The sequence below is a fragment of the Rhamphochromis longiceps genome, linkage group LG3, assembly GCF_057381845.1.
Source record: "Rhamphochromis longiceps isolate RC_006_pf linkage group LG3, R_longiceps_female_GT1.1, whole genome shotgun sequence".
Lineage (NCBI taxonomy): Eukaryota > Metazoa > Chordata > Actinopteri > Cichliformes > Cichlidae > Rhamphochromis > Rhamphochromis longiceps.
This window is the reverse complement of record NC_140559.1, coordinates 5,163,939-5,179,093: the sequence shown is the minus strand read 5'-3', so window position 1 is coordinate 5,179,093 and position 15,155 is coordinate 5,163,939. Positions and strand designations below refer to the sequence as shown.

Genomic DNA, 15,155 nt, shown 5'->3' with positions numbered 1-15,155 from the left:
AGAAAAGTCATCCTGTCACACAGCAATGCCTACATGAATCACACCACTCTGCTTAAAATAATAATGTTTAGTGAAGCAGGTGAAGCAAAGGGCTGCTTTTAATAGGCTGGGAGACCCAGGTGTGCTGCTTTAGCTGCTGAGCCTCTTATGACAGAACAGCGGAGAGTGGTAAGAAGGGAGGAGGGGGTCTGGCTGTGTTTGTGAACGATAGATGGTGTAACTCTGGGCATTTCTCTATCAAAGAGACGCTATGCTGTAAGGACATTGAGCTGCTAGCGGTTAGCGTGAGACCGTACTATCTACCACGAGAGTTTACACACGTGATTATGATAGCTGTGTATGTCCCGCCCTCTGCTAACGCTGCAGCAGCCTGTGAGGTCCTGCACACTGTAACCAGCAGACTCCAAACACAGCACCCTCAGGCCCTTTTCCTGATCTCTGGGGACTTTAAAGATGATGTAACCATTTAATTATGGTTACATAATTAATTATGTAATTAATTATGCAAAATGCAAAACGCTCAGCTGTGTCTCCAATCAAAGCTCTGTAACTTCAGAGGTGATGTTCATATGTTGACTAATGGTTTTCTTTCATTTTTGATGTACTGCAGAATATTTGTATAAAATCCAGGCCAGGAAAATCTCCTTCATGTGTTTCTGTGTTTTGTCTTCAGCTACGTTGACACAAAGGCCTCTGCTGTGACGCTCACACCTTTGATAAAGTCTGGAGAGTGTCAGCTTCCTGTTTATAGATACAAAAATATGTAATGTTGTGAACTCTGGCCGCAGCGGCGCAAGAAAAAGGAGAATTACGGGAAGCACTCACAACAGGTAAAATCCAAATAACAAAGTAAAGTACGATAAAATAAAAACCAACAAAAGAACAACACAATATACTTCCCCGTACTGTTACTGCTAACCTCTGTTAACCTAGTAACTCTTACCTTCTAACTGACAGCTGGTCAATAAACGAGCTCCATAAACGCTCCATATTCACCTTTACATGGAATATAAAGGGAAAAGAAGAAACACAGTGCTGTGTCAGCGTTAGACATATAGATATATCCTTGCTTTTAATACATTTGAAGGTGGGTGGGAGAGGTGCTTCTCCGCGTAGTCTACGGTCTCTTTGGGATCGCTAAAGCTTTTCCTCACATCACCATGGGTCACTAACAGCTTTGCAGGGTATAGCAGTCTGTACCTGACGCCGGTCATCCCACGTAGTCTTCCTCTCATATTTGCAAATGCGGCTCTGCGTTTCCAACAGAGGGAGGGAAATCTGGGAGGATGTTTATTTTAAAAACCCTTATACATCAGGTTCTTGTTCTCTGCAGCTTTCAGCAGAATTTCCTCACCAATGTGGTAGTAGTGCAATCTCAAGATGATGGGCCGAGGAAGATGACTTTGTTTGGGACGCTGGCGATTCGCTCTATGTGCTCGATCGATGAGTGGCTTCTCCTCGAGAGATAGCGCCTCCGCCAACAGGTGTGAACCAACTCAGTCATCTTGGGTCCCTCTGTGCCTTCTGGTATTCCTGCAGTTCTTAAATTATTCCTCCTGGAGTGCCTCAAGAGCTCCACATCTCTCATCTAACTTCTTTACCTCCGCAGACAAACGCTCCACAGTGGCCTGGAGAGTGGCGATGGTGTCAGAGTGGTTCGAGGCACAGTCCTGCAGTTCAGTCAAAGTGTTATCATGCCTGGCCACGTCGCTTTTTATGTCCGAAATTGAGGGCTGGATGCTCTGGTTCAAGGATGATATCTCGCCTCCTATGGTGGTAGAAATCTCTAATATGCAAGTGTCCAGTGCTAGTTAGTTAGTTCTAGTGGTTAGTGGGGCTTTATTTGATGATTCTAGTGTGTGTTACATTGTTGTCATATTGTTGAGTCGCAGAGCTGTACAGTGTTACAGTTTCTGTAGAGTCTGGTATAAGGAACTCAGATCCCTCTGTGAATAATGTTCACTGAAACTGATCTGTAGTTAATGAACTAGTCAGGATTTACACTAGAGAATGTTTCTGCCATTACATGGCCTGTATTTGTAGAGCGCTTTACTCGTCCCTAAGGACCCCAAAGTGCTTTTTTGCTCAAGGACACAACGACCGAGACTGTCCAAGCCGGGGCTCGAACCGGCAACCTTCCGATTACAAGACGAGCTGCCAACTCTTGAGCCACGATCGGCCCACATATTGTTGTCTTTTGTTGCAGACACCAAGTGTTGAGATCCTGTCTCAACCTCCTACATTCTTCCAGCAGGTTACACATTATTTTTTGTATTTGGAATCAAATATATGTGTCAGTTGGGCCTAGTGCAGGGGTCAGCAACCTTTAACACCCAAAGAGCCTTTTGGACCCGGTTTCCACGCAAAGGGTCAGGGTTCGGGAAAACACTGGGAGCCGCAAATACTTTGTGACATCTAAAATGAAGATAACACTGTGTATATTGTTTTTACCTTTATGCTTTGTGTGAACAACTACAGTGTGTTGCTTATGAAATCCATGAAGTGCTACAGAGAAAATTACATTTGATTTATGTAATGAACACATTTTGAGCTCTTAAAGAAATATAACAAAGGAAAGCTGAACTCCAATGATCCATGTAGCAAACACAAACTGTTATATCGCCTTTGGGCTTTTGGAGCCTTGACCTGACTTTTAAAAAAAGCGCGTTCATGCAAACATCGTCGGGTCTGCCGTGATATGTTTACAACGGGACTTCTGCTCCTGAACCTCTGCGCACAGCGTCTGCAGGTCGGGGCTGTACGAAGTCACTTTATCTCTACAGGACTGTAAGCTGTCGTCTGTGAGGCGTGAGCGTGTTTGTTTGAACACAGTTCACGGTGGAGAACAGCTGCTGACATAATGTGGATCCCAAGATCCATAACTGGCCTACCTGGGGCTGAAAGTCTCCATTAATGCAGGCGTTTCGGCGGCTACACCGGCTTCCACGAGTGTGACGCTTATTTTGAGAAAATAATAGAATATAAATGTATTTTTATATTTCAATATCACAATAATCTTCCAATGTAGAACTACAAGTTAAAAAAGAACTAACATAAATCAAATCCACTTCAGCTAAATACTTCTCATTTATTTCCATCTTACATGCTGTGACTGCAGCCATTCCCACATCTCTGTGAATGGGACTCATGGACATGGATCAGTGGTTGTTGATCAATGGTCCTGAGAATCTGCATAATTAAGATGAAGGAACGGAGCTCCCAGCCCATCGTTCCTGCAGCTGCTTTCAGTCTTTATGCAAATGTCCTGTTTGTAAGACTGAAACCTGCAGCTGAGACTGAAGACGTCACCTGATGATGACGACACGTTTCTCCCACAAAACGCTGCGTCCAGATGAACAGAAGCAACAGACTCACTTTCCTGGATGATTGAGATGCATCAAGACTTCATTGTGTGTTACTTCTCATTCAGCACAGACACATTATTCCTGTTAGGTCATGTCAGCTGTCACTCAGTACAAGCACAACTGTGAACAACACAAACTTCTCTTCAATGTGTCACAGAAACACTAAGTGTGAGAGCCTGTATGACACACAGGACAGACTGTAAGCTCTGCTGGCTGCACAGCACTTTGTAGCAGTTTTCCAACATGTCCTCCACCCGTGATGTCAGTGGTGGGACCCCAGTCACAGCACTCAGCACCACCTCCTTTAAATGGATTTTATAGCAGTTCCTCCCGTTACTCGGTGCAACGCTTCTTAAATGTGTTTTTGCAGGATAAAACACAGCAGGTGGTGTAGAGAGGACGTCAGCTGACGGAGCAGAGGGAGGCAGACTGTGGATAAATGACAGAGTGAGAGGAGAGCAACCATGACAGAAGCACAGGTGTGGCAGATAGAAGTGGCTTTATAGACACTTATTGTCAGTCCTCGTGCATGCTGTGGAAATAAGTGTCTGTGTCATGAGGTGACATGTGAGCTTATCTTTGGTCAATAAAGCTGAACGACCAGTTTTCGCTTTGCTTGTTACGCTTGTTTAGTGACGTCTGGGTTTCTGTGGAGCCCGAATTTTGATGAGTTCTGGTGAAATCATCTGAGATCATCTGAGCATCGGTGAAGAGTCAGCAGAGAAAGTGTGGGACAGAAGTTTGCTTTGGACACATGGACTGAAATCAAAAAGTAACAAACAGGATTTCCAATGGACAGTATGGAGAAGTGAAAGTACACAAAGGCTGTGCTGGAACACGTGTGTTACACTTTTTGACAGCTGAGAACAAAACACAATATTTTGCATCATCTCTGCAGTGTCTCTTCTTTCCTCTGCTGTTGTGCTTTTAGCTCCAAACTGTTTCAAATGGTTTGTCAGCAAGCTGACCTCTGACCTCTGCAGTACTAACTCCTGACCCGTACAAAGAGCGGGCGTTTCTGACCTTTGACCTGCAGCTGTATGTCTCTCAGTCTCAGTTCTTCTCTCCGTCACTGATGGAGCAGGTGTAGTTGCTGCTGACAGTCAGTCGTTTGTTTTCTCAGAGTGAGGCTGAAGTCTGAACTGTTCAGAGCATCAGGTCTCATCAACGTGCGCTGCTGTAACGCCGCTTTGTCCTCTGAGATCACCAGGTATGAAACCTGAGTGCTGACAGAGCAGCATGTTCCCCCTCATTCACCTCCACCACCACAGCCAAGGCATGCTGGGAAACTGAGGACACACAGACGGAGAACTGAAGTGTCTGCTGTGTGTTCATCTCAGAGTCCTCACAGGTGACACATTAGCTCCAGAACACCAAGCCAGGTGTTTGAAGCCTGACAGGGATTCTTCCCATCCAGAGGGAGGATTTAGCTGCACAACAATGAACATTAGTGTGTAGTTTAGAAACACAGACTGTGCCTGCACTGCATCTAGTGAAGAAAAGTGTTACTGCGAGAGAACGAGGCTCCTTTAAAGCAGCTGATATTAAGGTTGAAAAATCAACAATAAGCTGATGTAATCAACGTTTCACAAAATGGTCAGCAGCTAAAATCTGGAGCCGTTCTTTGGTGGTAATTAACAGTTTGTTCTTGTTAGCTAATTATGTAATTAAAGGTAGCAGCAGAAGCCTTGTGTTGAAAGCCCATTCACTCACACATTCACACAGTATGTGTGTGTCTGTGTTACACTGTGGACATCCCTTCTGTTGGAGCGCCATCTTGTGGCAGGTTTAAGAAATGTTCTTCTTGTAAATCCAAACTGATGCACCTCCATAGCAGACTGTGGAGGCTTTCAGTGACATGAAGACTTGATTTATACTGTCATATTCTCCTGTTACACAAAGCACAGCACGCTGAACATGGATGAACTGAAACTCCCAGCATCTGACTGAGGAAAAGCACAAATCATTCTCACACTGACTCCTGCTTGATTTTAGATTTGCTTTCAAATCCTCACACTTTCATATGAAGCACTAAATGGGCTCCAGACTGTTTATCTCAGCTTCCTGTCAAACACACTGCTGCTCACACCGAGGCTCAGTTTACTCCTCCAGCCTGGCTTAACCTGCTGTCTGTTAAAAACAGTCCCACACTCCTCTGTTTAATCCTTCTGATCAGACTCTTTGATTTTGTATTGTTTTTACCTGAAGTTGTGTTTTTGACATGGTTCTGTCTGTGAAATAAAGCTCACACACACACTGCTACAGTCCTTCATACACTTAGAAACGAAGCTGCTCCTTTCCTCAGTGCTGACACATAAAGAAGAGTTGGTTTTATATCCAACACGTCTCTGTTCCAGAAAACAGCTTCAGCAGCCTCTGAGTCTGAACTTGGAGTTGGTTATAAGCCACAGGCCTGTGTGCACAGCAATGAGGAAATATAATGCAGTAAGTGAAACATGGATGTGTGGAACAGATTATCCCAAAGGTTGATTCTGTTCATCTGGACGTTCTCAGTGAAACATTTGGTCTCTCGGTCAGGTGACTCCTTTAGTCTCAGCTGACTGCAGCTTTCCAAACCTTTGTCACTGGATCACTCACTTCATCTCCAACGTGTCCCTGACACAGACAGCTGGAGCCGTTACAGCAAAATCATTGATCATCGTTTTTAGAACATTAGCTGGTGTTGGTGGGCAGGCTAGCAGTGCTAATTGTTAGCACTAGTTCTGCTGCTCTCCCTTTGTCTCTGTTATTGTTGGTCTTTAGTGAACAATAGAAAGTGTCTTCATGAGACTGTTGCCTAATGTTCAAATGTAGATAACACCACCTGCACCAACCTGTTACACAGCACAACCCTCTGGTGTAGCTTTGGCTGGAGCACATATTGGCAGCTCCAGTGACATCACCACTCCATGGTGACATCATCTCTACAGACTGTGGCTGTTACATATCCTCACCTGGTAATAATAAGACTGTCCTCAGCTGCACACAGCTCCAAGATGAACAAACTGAAGTAAATACAAATTAGAGTTACGATAGATTGAAATCTTGTAATCAGAGCTAATTCTTAGTGAAACTCTCACAACATCATATCCTGATCCTGGGTTAGTGTCTCGGTCTCAGATCACAACATCAGCACAGGCTTGGCTTGGGTGAGGTATTGAGTGGTTCTTGTCCATGACAGCTGCAGGTACAGTGCCATCAGCCATGCTGCACCACATGTCTGCCCAGGAACATTAGTGTGGCTGAGTCTCATGTAAACATTGTGCTAAAGTGGTGGGAAAGTGGCTGCAAGCTGGCTGCACTGTGTCCAATACTCTCAGTATGATATCCACAAACCTCTGAGTGTCACAGAGTGGGCCTGTGCTCAGCTCACTGTGCCCCATTCAATTCTACTTGCATAGTTTTACAAGTAAAATTAAAAGTTGCTCAATGATAAGTTATTGTAGTAACAACTAAGTCCATGGTCATTATTTGTTAATAGTAGCTTAAAGCTTCTGCACCAATCATGGAGCACCAGGTTTAGAGCATGTGGATCTACAAAAGTAAGTCCCAGTAAGATGGGCTGAGCCTTACATACTAGAAGAAACATGTCATTCCCAGCAGATGAAGCGCCCTTTAAAGCAGGATCTCACTTTAAACCTAAAGAACTTGCTATGAGCATGCAGTGCATTCATGGTTATTATTCATACGATTGTGGGTCGCTAATAAAGTGCAACTATCACATTACATTTTATTATTAAATTGTTGTTAACAATCCCTTCACTTCTGCTTATCTAATTCATGGTTGCAGGATGGCTGACAGCTTCCATTAGGCAGGAGGTAATGTCCATTCTGGCCACAGTGCAACCCACAATGTGTAACTGACACTATTATATTGCATTATGTCACATTGTTACATCTTTTTAATAAATGATGACAGTCAGCTGAATTTGCTGCCCCCTTGGTGGAGGACATCAGGATCAGCAGCTCCATCACAAACACCACAGAAGAAGAACAACACTGGATCAGATTATCTGGACGTGTTTGACAGGGACAGTGTTCATGTTCATGGACATCAGGACAAAAACAGACGATGGAAACCTGCCAGATTTGAGCTAAACTGCTCGTTTCCATGTGTAGTCCCTGGAAGGTCACATGACCAACAAAGACACACAAGCTGTGTCCCAAAACGTCGGCTGCATCCTCCGGAGGCCGCATTTGAAGGCCGATGACGTCACAGCCAGGCGACGAAGGCTGTCCCGATTCCTCGACTCCTTCAAATGCGTCCTTCATTCCCCCGAGTTTGAAGGATGGGTCGGGTGTGTCCTTCGTGGCCCACCATATCCCAGAATTCATAGCCCAGCCAAATTTCAGCTGCCAACAATGGCGGCCGCTACTAAGTTTTAAAATTTAACGAGGGAGTACTACTTACTTACAATGAATTCCTTACACTATATAATTTTCCCGTCAGTGTTGGGGAATTCTCAATGGTGCTTGGTGCCATACCCTCAGGGACTTTAATGTTATATAAAAACACTGACAGCTCAATATCTGCCTCAGTCACTCTCCCTGATCCAGCTGAGTCAGCAGTGGGAAAAATCTGCTTTTCACAGGAACTTGGTAACAGCAATAAGAGAATACGTAGTTTATTCCAAGAAGATATCATGTCTCTCCCATATATAGAATATCTTACTGGAACCGACATGTTCCAGATATCACCTGGAAGACAGTCTGGATGATCCCATAAATATCTAATTGTGAACAAGGTGAAGGAAATCTCATATAAAATTCTTCATAAATGTGACCCAGCCAGTCACTATATGGTAACATTTAAAAGAGACATAAATACTAATTGAACTTTCTGTGGGGATCATCCAGAAACTGTGGCACATCTCTTTTGGTTCCTCTACACAGAGATTCTGGAAGAATTTAGCAGTTTTGTTATTGTCCATATTTTAAGGGAGTTTTCTTTACGATGGAAAATGTTTTATTCTTTTTCTTTAAGTTCCCCAGGAAGAATGATAAATGTTTTTTTATAAAAAATTTGTTAATACTTTTAGCTATTTTATATCCATAAATGTAAGTTTATTAATAAAACACCATATTTCTGCCTTTTTATAAGGATATGAATTGTACATACAATCAATTTCAGACTCAACCAACAAAAAGCCTCTCAGAACAATATTTATATGTTGATTTTTTTCGCCTACTCATATCATCATTTTTTTACTCCTGGTTCTGTATGTTCATGTTCTGTTCTTTTGTAAACTTCATCTGTTTGTATGTTGTATACTCATTGTGTTTCAATAAAGTTCGATTTTAAAAAAGGTACGTTCTAAACGAAGCTTCAGACGTCACTGATCACGTGACTCTGGCCAAACGAATCAAGCCTCGACACGGTGCTTCTGAAGCAGCGCGTTGATCTTTCTGACACACGCACCGGAGCGTCAGCTTCAAGCGGACCATCACTACCTCTCACATCTAAGGGTGTCAAGGTAACTTTGAACTGAGTTCAGTCAATCTGGAGTTTTTCCAAGTTTTCTGTTGCTCTCTGTGAGAGAAGAGCGTTAAAGGCGGGGCTCTCCAGAGTCCAGCAAAACAGGAAACCACAGCTGGGTGTGTGTAAGTGTGCAAACCAATAGAATGCATCGTGGTGGGGGGGCATCACGGGCAAGAAAAAAATAAAATAATCGGTCGTACCCATGCTTCCCCGACGTCATGCCAGCGCATATTGGGAAATTCGTAGGCACCGATCGGTTTTCTATCAGCCATTTGCTGGGAGTAAGGGCGCCCTCCGTTTGCGAGGTGCGCCTGCTGCTGGCGGCACAGGGAGGAGAGGGCGGGGCGGCGGGGAGTCTCTGGCTGGCTGGAGCGGCATCTAATAACCAACTACAGACAGTCCAGCATATAGAGAGACGAGACGACGAGGCTGCAGTTACAGCGGTGCAAGTAAACAAACAATAAATATAAGAAGAGTAAGAAAATAAATCTACACTTTAGGACTCGGGGTAAAGGATCAATAACAATTTAAATTTATAATTTACAGTTTGATGATTTAAAGTCTCACACAACCCGTCAAAAGGGGCGGGGCCGGCTGCTTCCAAGTAGAGCACATTTCATTGATAATGATGTAAATCCAAGCCCATCATGGATTCACGATCTGAATCCTGGGTTGTGTGAAATCCCAGAAATCAACCTTAGACAAAGTGAATCTGTGAACTAAGGTGTAGGTCTGTTAGGTTAATTGTGCTGATCCTCGGGTTGGGGGATTTGTGTTTGTACTGGAGCGCAAAATTCAAACCAATGGAAGATGGACAACAAAAGTTCAAAGCCATCAGGTGCTCAGGTTAGAAAAAAGAGAAAAGATGCAGGTAAGCAGACGTGTGATTGGATAATGGCAGCTCATCCTGAACCAATCAGACTAAACTCCAAACAATACATTATGTTACAGATTTTAATATTAATTAGTCATTGTTACTTGTTGATTTGTCCTTTTCTCATTGTGTGACGAATTATGACGACTGTTTGGTAGCTGTTATTGTCTCTCTCTCTCTCTTCATGTGTGTTTCTCTGGTGAAACAATAGTTTTGTGTTAATGTTAGGGCTGCACGATTTTGCATAAAATGAGAATCACGATTTTTTGCTTAGAATTGAGATCATGATTCTCTCATAACAATAAATAAACATAAAACAACAAATGTCTCACGTTTTGTTGTTGCAGCAAAATGTTGTCCTGCTTGAAATTCCGTCTCCACCGTTGCTCGACGCTGCGTGTACAGAGCAGGTAGTGCAACAATAGAAAAATAGTTGCGGGACGGCACTGTGTAGCGTTTGTCTAGGGTGTTGATCGTTTTCCTAAATCCCTCGTTTTGCACAGTGTTGATGGAGCCATATCTTTGGTCAGGTGATAAGTGATAGCCTCCGTAATGTCTTTGTGCCTGCGGGAGTTTGACGTGTATAGGGAAGCGCTGTATAAGGTTCCCGTTATTGATGTTTGGGTGGTTGACCGGGACGGATTTTCTCCTGTCACTTTCTCGTCATCCCTGACGTGCTCTCCGTTGTTGTTTCCCTGCTAATTTTAGCATCACACGGCACAGCTTCTGTATCACGTGGTATAAGGCTCCGCCCTTGTCATTTGTTGAGCAGGAAGAGTGAGCGCTTGTTTTCATGCAGAGTACGTCCCGGATCAAAATGTGAAGTTTTACAAATCACCACTTCTTTAGTGAATATCATTTCAGTCTCAGACAATCTCGTTTCTCTTACAGAGGTTGAATGCACCTTCTGCGGATGGCGGTACCACACAGTGTGCGTGGACTTCCCCTGCACAGAAGGCAACTACAAATGCTGTGAATGCTAAATAAACAGAAACAAATGATCCCTGTTGTCTTTGCTTGATGATTGGTTTGAGTCTTGACAATCCACATTGCTGGCGTTGCATCTTTTAATGCCAGCAATGGCAGGTATCAGTGCTCAAACTGTTGGGTCTAAACTCAGACCCCGCTGTATCCAAGACTTATTCCCATGAAAGAAAAGCAAGGCAACAATGTTCGATCGATTTCTTGCGCAAGGGAGGCCTCTCATCTGTGACCAGCACTTCGAAATGACCACAATGGTGGCCTCCTCTCGCTGCCTTTTATTGACAAACTTCAAACAATAGTTTACAAAACACCTCCCCCTGCAACCCCCCTTTGGTTACAAAGACAAGGACTGTATGTAAATGTATACACTGGGTGTGTGTGTGTGTGTGTGTGTGTGTGTGTGTGTGTGTGTGTGTGTGTGTTCTCGTTATTCATACCTGGTGGGGACTTGACCCTAACTACACACTGACCCGTGGGGACTCATTTTACCGTGGGGACCTCACTTGAGGTCCCCACGGGCACAGGCCCACCAATAGCTCTAAAACAGTATTTAAAGATGGCTGGTGAAGTTTTCTAAGTAGGTCCCCATGTGGTCAATTTCCAGACAAAATGTGTGTGTGTGTGAATTCATGTGACCCTAATGGTCACACAGCGGTATTGCAGTCCCCATTAGGTTGGGTGTTCTGGAACTGTGTGTAGTCATTTGTTCGCTCTATGGCGCCCCCTATTGAACAAGACCAGTATTACGCTTTGAAAATGTATTGTAAAAAGTGTTCCTTTTTTTAGCAAAGATAGACATTATTATATAAATATGTATAAATAAAGTAATTGCAAACATGCTCTGTTATTAATTAATGTAAATTTTAATATTAAAATATATTTGCAGTTCACTTATATATGAACAGAAATAATGTACAGTATTTTAAATATTTTCAAGTCAAATTAATTATGGTAAGTAACTCAGTGAATAATTATATTGTTGCAGTGAAACTTAAAACACAATTTTTGAAAGAGGAAATAAAGTAACGATGATAAATAGGGCATTAAAAAACATTAACAATAAAAATAAAGTAAAATACGGAAGTAGCAGTAAAATACATACAGTATGCAGATGAAGGTATTGGGGTATTTGATACACTGCTCATAAATTAATTAGAGGAACTCTTTGAAAACATCAGATCTCATTTGGAAATAAACATCATGCTGGATATCCATACTGATATGGAACGGGTAATGAGTTAGGAACAAAAGGATTCTACATCAGTTGATGGTAATTAAAATAATCAACCTAATTCAGAGTCACCAAGAAATTAAACTGAAACGCTGATGCAGCAGGCTAGATCAATTTGCTGAAATTGGTCATTGCAGCAACTCAAAATGGTACTCAGTAGTTTGTATGGCCCCCACATGTTTGTATGCATGCCTGATAACTTTGGGGCATGATCCTTATGACATGACACGTGGCGTCAAGGATTGTCTCCTCCCAGATCCTGACCAGAGTTTCACTGAACTCCTGAAATTTTTGGGGAGCAAAACATGATGTCCCAGAGGTTTTCTATTGGATTTAGGTCAGGCGAGCGTGGATGCCAGTCAGTAGTATCAATTCCTTCATCCTCTAGGAACTGCCTACATACTCTTGCCAGGAGACATTATCATGCACCACCTAACCACAAATGTCTGCATAAACCTTCATCTCACTGCCAATGTTAAGCTACACTACCACTACAGTTATTCTGTACACATCTTGCTTGCAAGAAGCATGTAAGCATACAGTCACATTCAAACACTATCAATGCGCTGCTCATGTGTGTAATGGGTCTTTTTCCTCAGTCCTGGGGTTGTAACACCACAACCTCCTCAGTCCATGATCAGAGAGTGTCTATTTGACAATAACCAAAATGTCTTTGGATAGTCTTTGTGAATGCAAAAAGAAAAAAAAAAACCAATGGTGTTAGCTGGCCAGCAAAATAAAGAGAGTGTATGGCACTGAATGCGGGCGTGTGTGTGAGTACTTCAGTCCAAATAATCGAGGTCCGGATGGATGAATGGATGGCAGCCGCCGGTCCTTTAATGGCACCAGCGAGACAGCACAGTAGTAAGGCAGCACAGCAGTAAGGCAGCACAGCAGTAAGGCAGCACAGCAGCGAGGCGTCTGGCAGGAGAACGAACAATAGTCTTTTTTTAAGGATACTGCAGAAGGAGATATTCCCCGCTAGCTCACCCAAGCTTGTTCTCTGGCACAGCTACAAGCCATGTGAGCTCTTAGCCCCTCAGTGACATATGAACTTGGCTACCAACGTCCGCTTAGCATGATGGCTAATTGTCAAGCTTGCTAGCTTATCCCCAATTAGCGATTAGCACCTAAATAACCATTACTACACATCACATCATAGCAAACACATGATAACACATGGAATAGTATAATATACATACGAAAAAGATTTTTACCTGGCAGGAGAACGAACAATAGTCTTTTTTTTAAGGCTACTGCAGCAGGAGATATTCCCCGCTAGCTCACCCAAGCTTGCTCTCTTGCACAGCTACAAGCCATGTGAGCTCGTAGCACCTCCCGCTAGGTGTACTACCACAGTCGACTTTAGTGATCAACATTGGTGATTAGCTACTGCTAATTAGCATCTAGGCTAATGTCAAATAAAGCACATCATTAGGTGAACTCACTTGCTCAAACTATCACAAGCCACTCATGGCAGTTAGTGCCAAGCACACACTGGTAAAATACAACATTAGTACCTCCATCAGGACACCTGTAATGCCTTTTCCTATACACTCATCTGTTGAGTCTTCTGTACTCTCTCTGGACCTCTACTGTGTGGATGTGTGTGTGAATGGGTGAATGACTGAATATAGTGTGAAGCGCTTTGGGGTCCTTAGGGACTAGAAAAGCGCTATACAAATGCAGGCCATTTACCATTTTACCATTTTACTCACATCTTTGTTCTCTCCGGACCCTGCACATGTGCCATCTTCTGTTGGAAGTTCAAAGCCCCCAGGGAATGAAGCCCACACCACCATCACTCCCCATTTTCTGTGGTCATCTATTGAGTTTTATTCAAATATCTTAAAACACACCTTGCCTTCAAAATTCCCTGAATGGGTTATGAGTTGTACACAGCAAATAGTTGGTGCCAGCCTGGAACCAGCTGTCCTGGCTAAAAGCTGATTCTCTAGCAGTGTAAATGCAAACAAAACTAAGTTCCAAGTTTAGCATGAATCGATACGTGAACTGGCTTTGTGGAAAAGGGGTAATGGGCTTTTTACATAAGATTAAAGGGCACCATGAAAGATGATTAATTGGGGTTATCTTTTTAATTCAGTTTTTCCCTGTGATTAGTTCATCGCAATGAGGTGTCATAATGTACTCTCTGACCTCTCTCTAGCTACTACTACTACTACTACTACTACTAATAATAATAATAATATGATATGGTTTATTGATCCTGTAGGAAATTAGTCTCTGCATTTAACCCATTCACTCAGTGAAGCAGTGAGCAGCCACCAATCCAGCGCCCGGGGAGCAGTATGTGGGGGATGGTACCATGCTCAAGGGTACCTCAGGGTAGCCAAAGGATGATTAGCAACATGAATTGATATACTGTGATTTCTGACAACTGTCACTCTATGGCCAGTATTAAATTTTCCTATCCTGATCTGAATCTAAATCTAATCCAGCATTGTGGATTTAATATGTTCTGAGTTCTTACTGTTAACAGTCTCTTTAACACCAAATCATCCAGATTGTAGCCTGTTTAAAGGATATGCAAGATTTTCTGGATGACTTCCCATTTAGATATACAATACAGAGCTTGGCTGTGGCTTAAAGTGTCTCTGTGTGCTTTAAGTCATGTGCTGAATTATCAAATTAAAATTGAATGTGATAAAATACTCTTTTTTATCACCTGTTTTTATCCTCATCTTTCTTTCATCTGCCACGTACTTGCATTTAGTACATACCTGCATCTTGAAATGTAATATGAATGAATTTTTAGCCAGAAAACTTTTCTCTTTTTTTTAGTTGGGGTTAGTTCTAATGTTCTTCAAGCTACATGCCAGTGGTAAATGAACATAATGACACAGATCTAAACCATTAAGTTCTGTTGTTCTAATAACATAGCAATGTCACTAAAACTTGATATGTAGTAATATGGTAAATGGTAAATAAAGAGAGGGAAGATGTTCAGAATTGAGGGAATTGTATGACCAGAAGGGAACATAGCAACCAATTACCTTAGAATCCCACATACAAAAAGAAACAAAAGCATACCTTGCTAGGTGGCCAGCACTAACTACAGCCTGACAACTGAGGACGGTGACCTCATCACGTGCTTCAAAAGATTACCTATACTCCCCATGCCAAAGAACAAGCCCTCATGCCTTAACGACTGCCGGCCGATTGCGCTGACTTCTGTGGTTATGAAGGTGTTTGAGAGGCTGT

General features: G+C 42.8%; 1 protein-coding gene across 1 annotated transcript in view; it reads right to left on the bottom strand.

The window, feature by feature from the left end:
• The window catches only part of LOC146672608 (uncharacterized), a 322,020-nt gene that overhangs the window by 111,398 nt on the left and 195,467 nt on the right, over positions 1 to 15,155 (bottom strand). The gene's annotated exons all lie outside the window — the stretch shown is intronic.